Below are 9788 nucleotides of genomic sequence, written 5' to 3' on the forward strand. Positions count from 1 at the left end.
GGGCTGGTCTCAAACTCCTGACCTTGTGATCCACCTGCCTTGGCCTCCCAAAGTTCTGGGATTACAGGCGTGAGACACCACACCCAGCCAAGGCAGGGACAAATTTGAGGAATTTTTTAAAATATATATATATTTTGTCCCTGCCTGTATATTTCTGTCACCCATGCTGGTGATCACAGTTCACTGCAGCCTCAACCTCCTGGGCTCAAGCTATCCTCCCACCTCAGTTTCCCTAGTAGCTAGGACCACATGGGCACTCCACCGCCACCATACCCGACTAATTTTTTTAATTTTCATAGAGACAGGATCTCACTATGTTGCCCAGGGTGGTCTCAAACTCCTGGACTCAAGTGATCCTCCCACGTTGGCCCCCCAAAGTGCTAGAATTACAGACATAAGCCACTGCACCTGGCTTATATTTCTTTTTTGATATTATCTATTAATGTTATGAGAGACAAGGAATTGTTTTCGAAACAGTCTCACTCTGTCGCCCAGGCTGGAGTGCAGTGGCACCAACATGGCTCACTGCCACCTTGACCTCCCCAGGCTCAGGTGATCTTCCTGCCTCAATCTCCTGAGTAGCTGGGACCACAGTTGTGCACCATCACATCTGACTGATTTTTGTATATATTTTGTTGTTGTTGTAGAGATGGGGTTTCATCAGTTGCCCAGACTGATCTCAAACTCCTGGGCTCGAGGGATCTGCCCACCTCAGCCTCCCAAAGTGCCGGGATTACAGGTGTGAGCCACCATGCCCAGCCAGAGATGAGAATTAAGCTCAATTCCACCATTCCTACCTTCCATCCACTCCTTCCAATAAAGTTGTAGCATTATTTTTATTTCCTCTAATAGGAATCTTTTTCACTTTAAATAACATATATCCACTTATATTTTCTGTTTAATCAACCATAGATAGTATCTCCTTAACAACTTACTTTGCAAGATGAAGATATATTAGTGTTCTATATTTCTCTCTAACTCCCCTTACCCCTACCACCCAACCTACATCCATTTCTCCACATCTCTATTTTCACCCTTTTCCAAGCCATCATCTTAACAAGCCAGGTGCTCCAATGAACCACCCAGGGAATGGTGATGAAGTGAATGAGGACAAAGTGATGGTAAAGCAGCTTCATGGGTAGGAAACTCACATCTCTAAGAAATGCTGTGCAGAATTCGTTAGCATCTCTGAATTCTTGGAACATAAGAAAAATCGCACTAAAAATCCACCTGTCCTCCCCATGAATGACAGCGAGGAGCCAGTGCCTTCAGAGGACTTTTGTACAGCTGTACCAAGCCACCAGTCACCCAGTTCAAGCAGCGACAGTCCCAAGGAAAATGGTGGCAGCTAAGGGGACATAAAGGAGAAGCTGGGTGCAGAGTCTGTCTTGCACTTAAAGACAGAGACTGCCCTACCATCCACACCCCAGAACATAAGCTATTTACCCAAAGGCAAAGTGGTCAATATTAATGTGACTCTTCAGGCATTACAAGGAGACAAGGGAGTGGTAAATCAGTTGAGCTCATATGTGCTGCTGGCCCCTCTGCCCAACGCCAACATCATCTTTTCAACGACAGCAGATCCAGCTCACTGAGCAGATCTACATTCTAGTGAACTCATGGGCCTCCCACATCCTCCACTCAGGCTAGTACCCTGAAGACCTTAGATAGCCACATGTCCAAGCAAGTTTCTGCAGCTGTGGCTTTGCTCAGCCAGAAAGCTGGAAGCCAAGGTCTGTCTCTGGACACCTTAAACAAGCCAAGCTGTCTCACCAATTTCCCTTCTGCTGCCAGCTCTGTGACCCCATGGCTGACACCCTTCACCCTGAAGCTGGATAGGACACATGTGATCCTGAACATTGTGTCTCAGCTCCCAAGTGCTTTGCTACCTCGGGTTTGGGTTCTATGCTCTTCCAAAGTCCTTTCTCTACTGTGGCATTATACCCATCCAAGAAAGAGAAAGATAAGCCACCAAACATCTGAGATGTATGTCGAACCCAAAGACGAGGCCATCCTCTACAAGCACAACTGTAAGAACTGTAGCAAGGTTTGGGAGACTGGTACCTCCTTGCAGATCCATTCCCACATGCATACTGGAGACAGACCCTTCATGTTCCCTGTGTGTGGTCATGGCTTCACCACCAAGGATAACCTGAAGGTACACTTTCATCAATATCCCCAGGTGAAGGCAAATCCCCAGCTGTTTGCCAAGTTCCAGAACAAAATGGTGGTAGGCAATGGCACCCCATGCACTCTCTGTACCTGTCCCCATAGATGAATCCAGTCTCTCTTTAGACAGCAAACTTGTCCTTGTAACAAGGACCCCCTCCATAGAACTATCTCAAAATCTTTCTTCGGGCGCTAACCCCAATGACCACATGGGTAGCTCGTTGCTGGGCCTTCTCCAGAAAGTGAGAGTGGACCCACACTCCCTGGGGTGGGGCCAAACCATAATTCCCCAAGGGTTGGCGGCTTTCAAGGGAGTGGGACCACCAAGCCCTGGTCAGAGACCATGAAATTGCAGCAGCTGGTAGAGAACAGCAACAAGACCACTTCTTACCCCAGTGAATGTCTCATTTGCCACCGAGTCTTAAGCTGCCAAAGTTCCTTCACAATGCATCACCTCCCTTGGGAAAACTGGCCTCCATACCTTGTCTACACAGTCCCTGTACGGGGCTCCTGATAGGTAAGTAAAGAATGTTGCTTTCTAACAGGCTCAGGAGCCCCAAGTTATCTTGGGACCTCAAGAGAAGAGGAAATTTACCCAACTCATAGGTATTTGATGGTACAAACCCATAGCTGGGTTCGGCTTTAAAAAAAAGTCTTACCTGGCCAAAACTGTGGTTCATGCCTGTAATCCCAGCACTTTGGGAGGCCAAGGCGGGCAGATCATGAGATCAGGAGATTGAGACCATCCTGGCTAACATGGTAAAACCCCGTCTCTACTAAAAGAAAAACACAAAAATTAGCCGGGTGTGGTGGCACGTGCCAGTAGTCCCAGCTACTCGGGAGGCTGAGGAGGGAGAATCACTTGAACCCGGGGGCGGAGGTTGCAGTGAGCTGAGATTGCACCACTGCACTCCAGCCTGGGCAACAGAGCAAGACTCCATATATATTTAAAAAAAGAGGCTTATCTAAGATTCCTTATGGAACAGAGTTCTGTCAAAGACAATTTTAAAAGCTTAGTTAAAAATAATTATTCTTGAAGCCAAGGCAGGTGGATCGCTTGAGGTCAGGAGTTCAAGACCAGCCAGGCCAATATGGTGAGACTCCGTCTCTACTAAAATATACAAAAATTAGCTGGGCGTGGCAGTGTATGCCTGTAATCCCAGCTACTTGGAAGGCTGAGGCCCAAGAATCGCTTGAACCCAGGAGGCAAAGGTTGCAGTGAGCCAAGATCATGCCACTGCACTCCAGCCTAGGTGACACAGTGAGACTCCATCTCGAAAAAAAAAAAAAAACCTAACAATTATTGTTATTATTGCTGCACTTTATACAAATAATCAGGCCAAGTATAATAAAGCAAATCAGTCTTACCATGATTTGTCTTTAGTAGAAATGGGAGACTGGAGAGAAAAATTGTTTCAAGAACGATGATACACCTGTTATTAAATTATAGTCTCATTCATTGTTTTTAAGTTTTTCCCACAATTTAGACTAACCGTGCTTATTCCTGCGAACCAACCAGTGATCTCTGGCTGCTGCTCAGAAGAAACAAGAGGGATAGGTAATGTAACAATCTGGGTCAGTATTCTAATTCTGGGCACATATTAGAATCAGCTAGCAACACCATATCCATATTGCTGTTGTACTCTTTGTGTAGGAATGCAGGATAAGCTTACTCAACATTTTCTTAAATTGAATACTTATTACAGATATCACCTTTTGTAGGAACTCAAGAGTTATAGATGGCCCTCACCATACTCACACTTTCTGACTGAGTTCCTCTCTACCCTGAATACAAGAGACCCTAATAGGTAGGCAGGAATAGCATTGCCCAATACAGCCTGAAGAAGTTACAGAACATGAATCTTCGTCTCTCTATAACCCTTAAGATTAAGGGTTCCCGGCCAGGCATGGAGGCTCACGCCTGTAATCCCAGCACTTTGGGAGGCCGAGGCTGGCGAATCACCTGAGGTCAGGCGTTCAAGACCAGCCTGGCGAACATGGAGAAACCTCGTCTCTACTAAAAATACAAAAATTAGCCAGGCATGGTGGCATGCACCTGTACTCCCAGCTACTTGGGAGGCTGAGGCAGGAGAATCGCTTGAACCCGGGAGGCAAAGGTTGCAGAGGGCCGAGATCGCGCCACTGCACTCCAGCCTGGGTAACAGAGCAAGACTCCATCTCAAATAATAATAATAATAGATTAAGGATTCCTTTGTAAAAGGCAGGGGAGAAATATGTCAGAGGTGTTCAAACCAGAGTGCCTCCATCCTAAATAGGGGCTGGGTAAAATGAGGCTGAGACCTACTGGGCTGCATTCCCAGGAGGTTAAGCATTCTAAGTCACAGGAAAAGATAGGAGGTCAGCACAAGATACAGGTCACAAAGACCTTGCTGATAAAAACATGTGGTAAAGCAGCAGGCCGAATCCCACTCAAACCAAGATGGCGAGGAAAGTAACCTCTGGTCCTCCTCACTGCTCATTATATGCCAATTATAATACATTAGCATGCTAAAAGACACTCCCACCAGCACCATGACAGTTTACAAATGCCAAGGCAACGTCAGGAAGTTACCATGTATGGTAAAAAAAGGGGAGGGACCCTCAGTTCTGGGAGTTGCCCAACTCTTTCCCGGAAAACTCATGAATAAACCGCCACTTGTTTAGCATGTAGTCAAGAAATAACCACAAAAATAGCCAACCTGCAGCCCTCAAGGCTGCTCTGCCTATGAAGTAGCCATTCTTTTATTCCTTTACTTTAATAAATTTGCTCTCACTTGGAAAAAAAATACATTACCACACCCACACCGGGGAGAGACCCATCCAATGTGAAATTTGTGGCCAACCTTTTTCTACCAGAGGCAACATAAAGACACTTCTCAGGGTTCACTGAACCAATTTATCCATAAGTACATACCCCATTAGTCAAAAGAAATTTACCAACATGGTCATGTTGCAACAACATATTTGGATGAATGTGGGCACTCAGATTCCCAGCATGTCCCCACCAGAGAATCCCGGTGATTTTAGGGGTCCTGAGCCAATGATGGTCAGTGAGAATGGTAATACAAGTGCCATCTGCCATGATGATGTTGAAAGAAGACACCACTGTGGACAAAGTCAGCATCCAGGATGCCCCCAGTAGCTACTCAAAGGTCCTCATACCTCTTCTTAGCATCCACTTAATATCACCCACCCCAGGGTTTGCCATGAAGGCTTCCCTAGCAGTCACCAGGAAAGTGGGTCCTGTTCCTTCTAGCTGGCAGTGGCAGAGGAGCCGAAAAAACGATTTAGTGGAGAGCAACAGTTTAATGACTCATTCTCACTGATGGGACACCAGAACTATTAGCCAAACTCCAGATGCTGTGGAAACCACATCCTTCCAAGCATGCTCCCTGGCCAGTAGCCAAGCAGAAAGCATTATGTCAAAGTCTCCAGATGCTGGGGGCAAAGCTGAGCACCCCAAGAACAGCCACACTGAGATGGGCCACCTCCCATCAACGTTTTTCTGAGCCCAGTCAACCTATGTCAAAGTTCAAGTTTTGACAGGCTTGGTGACCAGCACTTGTAATCCCAGTTACTAATGAGACTGGGGCAGGAGGATCACTTGAGCCCAGGAGTTCAAGGTTGTGGTAAGCTATGATTGTGCCACTGCACTCCAGTCTGTGCAAAAAGGAGAGATCCTGTCTCTAAAAAATAAAAATGAAAAGTTGAAGTTCCTGGTGATACAGCTAGGAGACAGGGAAACACTGGGTAGAAGAGGGTAGTTCCCCAGCAAAGGTCCCACCCTCAAGCCTGGATACCCACAGCCCTAAGTGAGAACAGGCATTCCTGTTTTTGTGTCAAAAATGTTGCCTTTTGGCCCATCACACCCCCTATCCTGTACCCATATAAACCCCAAACCAGAGGCTCCAGAAGCAGGAGATGAGGAGATGAGCAGACAAATGGCAGAATGGCACAACACAGGAGAGAAGAGAAGAAACATCAGGAGGAGTTTGGCTGGGGATGGTTGGAGAATCAGCCACCGGATGGCCAAACTCCAGGGGAAGATCATCTTCCCATTCCATCCCCTGTCCAGCTCCTCATCTATCCCACTGAGAGCCACCACCACCACCCAATAAAACCCTGCATTCTCCATCCTTCAAGTCCATGTGTGACTTGATTCTTCCAGGATTCTGGACAACAACTCAGGACACAGAAAGCTGTCACACTGGCCCTCTGCCTTTGCAGAAAGGTAGAGGGTCCACTGAGCTGATTAACACTTAAGCCATCTGCAGATGGCAAGGCTAAAAGGGCACACTATAACACACGCCCACTTGGGCTCCTGCACCTGTCTGTTTACTCCCTCTCCTGTAAGAGGTTTGAGCAGCAGTGGCGACCAAACAGACAAGCCACACCCCTGTCACACGTCCTGTGAAAGGGGTCAGGGAACTCTCCGCTTTTCACTGGCACATTTGTTGGATCCTCAATCATGTCCCTGGTGTTAGTGGCCCAGCCACACTGACCAGGCCAAGCAACACAGCTGCACACAGTGTGAGAAGAACTTCTCGTCCACTAGTGCTCTTCAGATTCACAAGTGGACTCACACTAGAGAATAGCCTTTTGTGCGCAGCATACATGGGCAAGCTTTTACCGCCAAAGGCAACTTGAAGGTCCACTGTATGACTCATGGAGCAAACAGTAACTCAGCACACCAGAGAAGGAAGCTAGCCATTGAGAACACTATGGCTCCATTAGGTATGAATGGAAAGAATCTCAGAAATGTTTCCAGGAAATCCTGGCCCCTTCAGTGAAGGTGGTGGAACCAATACACCAACATGCTCAACAGTGGTCTTGCCAGGAAGACTAGCAAGATCTCTATGACACAGAGTGGTGGTGTTCCCACCCTCCCAGTTTCTGTGGGGGCCAACTCTGCTGTGAATAACACTACTGAGTCTAAGATGGATGGCTCCCAGTCAGGTATCAATGCCAATGTAGAAAAACCAGGCGCTACTGAGACTGTTCCCACACACTGGTTCCCTCACTTCCTGGAAGAAAACAAGATTGTGGTCAGCTAAGCTAAAGGGGAACTTGCCTGGAAGAAGACACGTAGACAGAGTGAAATGTCTAGACCAAGCTTGTTCAACCCTCAGCCCGCAGGCCACACGCAGCCCAGGGCGGCTTTAAATGCGGCCCAACACAAATTACAAGTTCGTGAAGTTTCTTAAAACATTCTGAGATTTTTTGTGATTTTTTCAGCTTATCGGCTATTGTTAGTGTTCATGTATTTTATGTGTGGCCCAAGACAATTCTTCTTCCAAGGTGGCCCAGGGAAGCCAAAAGTTTGGACACCCCTAGTCTAGACTGTGATTTTTATTCTTTTATTATTTTTTAGTTGTATAAATTTATGGGGTACAAGTGTAATTTTGTTACTTGCATAGATTGTGTAGTGGTGAAGTCAGGGCTTTTAGGGTATTGATCACCCAAATAACCTACATTGTATTCCTTAAGCAATCACTCATTATCCACCCCTTGCCTTACCCTTCGAAGTCTCTGTTGTCTAACATTCCACACAATGCCTCCATGTGTACACTTTATAAACACTGGCTTGTTTCACCAAAGTCAATGGCCTCCAGTTCCATCCATGTTGCTGCAAAATATATGACTGCATTCTTTTTATGGCTGTATAGTATTCCATTATGTAGACATACCACAGTTTCTTTATCTAATCTTCCGTTGATGGACACTTAGGTTGATTCCTTATCTTTGCTATTGTGAATAGTGCTGTGATAAACCTACTATTGCAGGTGTCTTTTTGATACAATGATTTATTTTTCTTTGGGTAGATACCCAGTAGTGGGATTGCTGGATGGAAAGTAGTTGAATTTTTAGTTATTTAAGAAATCTCCATAGTTTTCCATAGAGGTTGCACTAATTTACATTCCCACCAACAGTGTAGAAGAGTTCATTCCCTTTTCTCCCCATCCTCACTAACATCAATTAGTTTTTCTCTTTTTAATAGTAGCCATCCTGACTAGTGTAAGATGGTTTCTCATTGTGGTTTTAATTTGCACATCTCTGATGATTAGCAATGTTGAGCATTTTTTCATATGTCGGTTGGCCATTTGTCTTCTTTTGAGAAATGCCTATTCATGTCCTTTGCCCACTTTTTAATGGGATTATTTGTTTTGTTTTGTTTTTTAAAAAATCCCATCTCCTCCTCCCGTTTTCCTTATTCTTACTGATATGCACATGATGTTTACAGATGGCAACCTCAGGCAGTTCTACAATCACAATTGTTATGCTGCTTTGCAAAACATAAAAACAAAAAATTAAAAATCAAAAAAAGAAAATATCTATACCAAAGCAAATACAGACTGTAATTATTTTTTAATTTTGGAAAGAAGCAAGTCTTGAAAGTAGCTTTGTTACTTCCAATAAACTATATACAAAGAAATTCTGTACAACCTACAGTAACTATTTCCCAAGACTGTCGCCTATTTCAGGGTGGAAAAGTGAACTTATTGAACCACAATGGGAAAGACAACTACTTAGCTTAATGGGGTGGGGAGAAGTACTGTATACTTCCATGGTAACTGTCTGCAAGTAAATGGACAAGGTCATAATCTATTTAGGGACCTGTTTTGTATGTCTCCCAACCCTGTACCCATCTTTTGTTTTGTTTTGTTTTTTTAAAGTACTTTCAAAAATAAAGCAAAAAAAAAAAAAAGATTGTAGAATTACAAACTCCTCCAACTTTTTTTGTTTTCTAGATGGAGTCTCGCTGTCACCCAGGAGGCTGGAGTGCAATGGTGCAATCTCGCCTTGCTGCGACCTCCACCTCTGGGGTTCAAGGGATTCTCCTGCCTCAGCCTCCCAAGTAGTTGGGATTACAGGTACCCACCACCACACCCAGCTAATTTTTGTATTTTTAGTAGAGACGGGGTTTCAGTTTTGCCATGTTGGCCAGGCTGGTCTCAAACTCCTGGGCTCAAGTGATCTGCCCACCTCGGCCTCCCAAAGTGCTGGATTACAGGCGTGAGCCACTGTGTCTGGCCTCCTTTAACTTTAGAACTTTAAATAGGATGTCCTCAAATGGACTTATTTTAGTTGTTAGGGAGTCAATGTTTGATATTTAAATACAGTTCAGTGGCAGCCACAAGAGTTTGTATTCAACACACTTCCCTTTGCCTTCCTGAACACCAGAAGAGGTGGGCCACAGAGCAAGGAATCTCAGGTGACTTAATTTAGTTCACCAGTGCCTACTGTGTTGAAGAACTGGATTTTCATTCCAGAGGAGAAACTCATGGGAAGGAGTGTTTCCTTTCAGAGGGTCACATACTAATTTTTAAAAAATATAGTTGGTGCAACTTATGCCAAGTAATTATGCAGATTTTTTGCCCTGAGTATTGCATGAAGGCTACAAAGTTGGAACAGGCAAATCCTGGGTATGAAAGCTTTAATTTAAATACTTCACTTTTTTTGTAGTCATAGTCTCTCTTTTCCTATTTTATGACCACTGAAGTATTCCCAGGCCCTGTTTGTTTGTTTGTTTTTGAGACAGAGTCTCACTCTGTCACCCAGGCTGGAGTATAGTGGCGCGATCTCAGCTCACTGCAACCTCTGCCTCCCAGGTTCAAGGG

At 45.0% G+C, this 9788-nt stretch overlaps 1 pseudogene; it reads left to right on the top strand.

Annotated features, from left to right (window-relative positions):
- Positions 1-7223, top strand: part of LOC105508184 — a 10394-nt pseudogene extending 3171 nt beyond the window's left edge.
- Positions 7224-9788: the final 2565 nt, after the last annotated feature.

Source organism: Colobus angolensis, unplaced genomic scaffold (assembly GCF_000951035.1).
Source record: "Colobus angolensis palliatus isolate OR3802 unplaced genomic scaffold, Cang.pa_1.0 Scaffold159, whole genome shotgun sequence".
Taxonomy (NCBI): Eukaryota; Metazoa; Chordata; class Mammalia; order Primates; family Cercopithecidae; genus Colobus; species Colobus angolensis.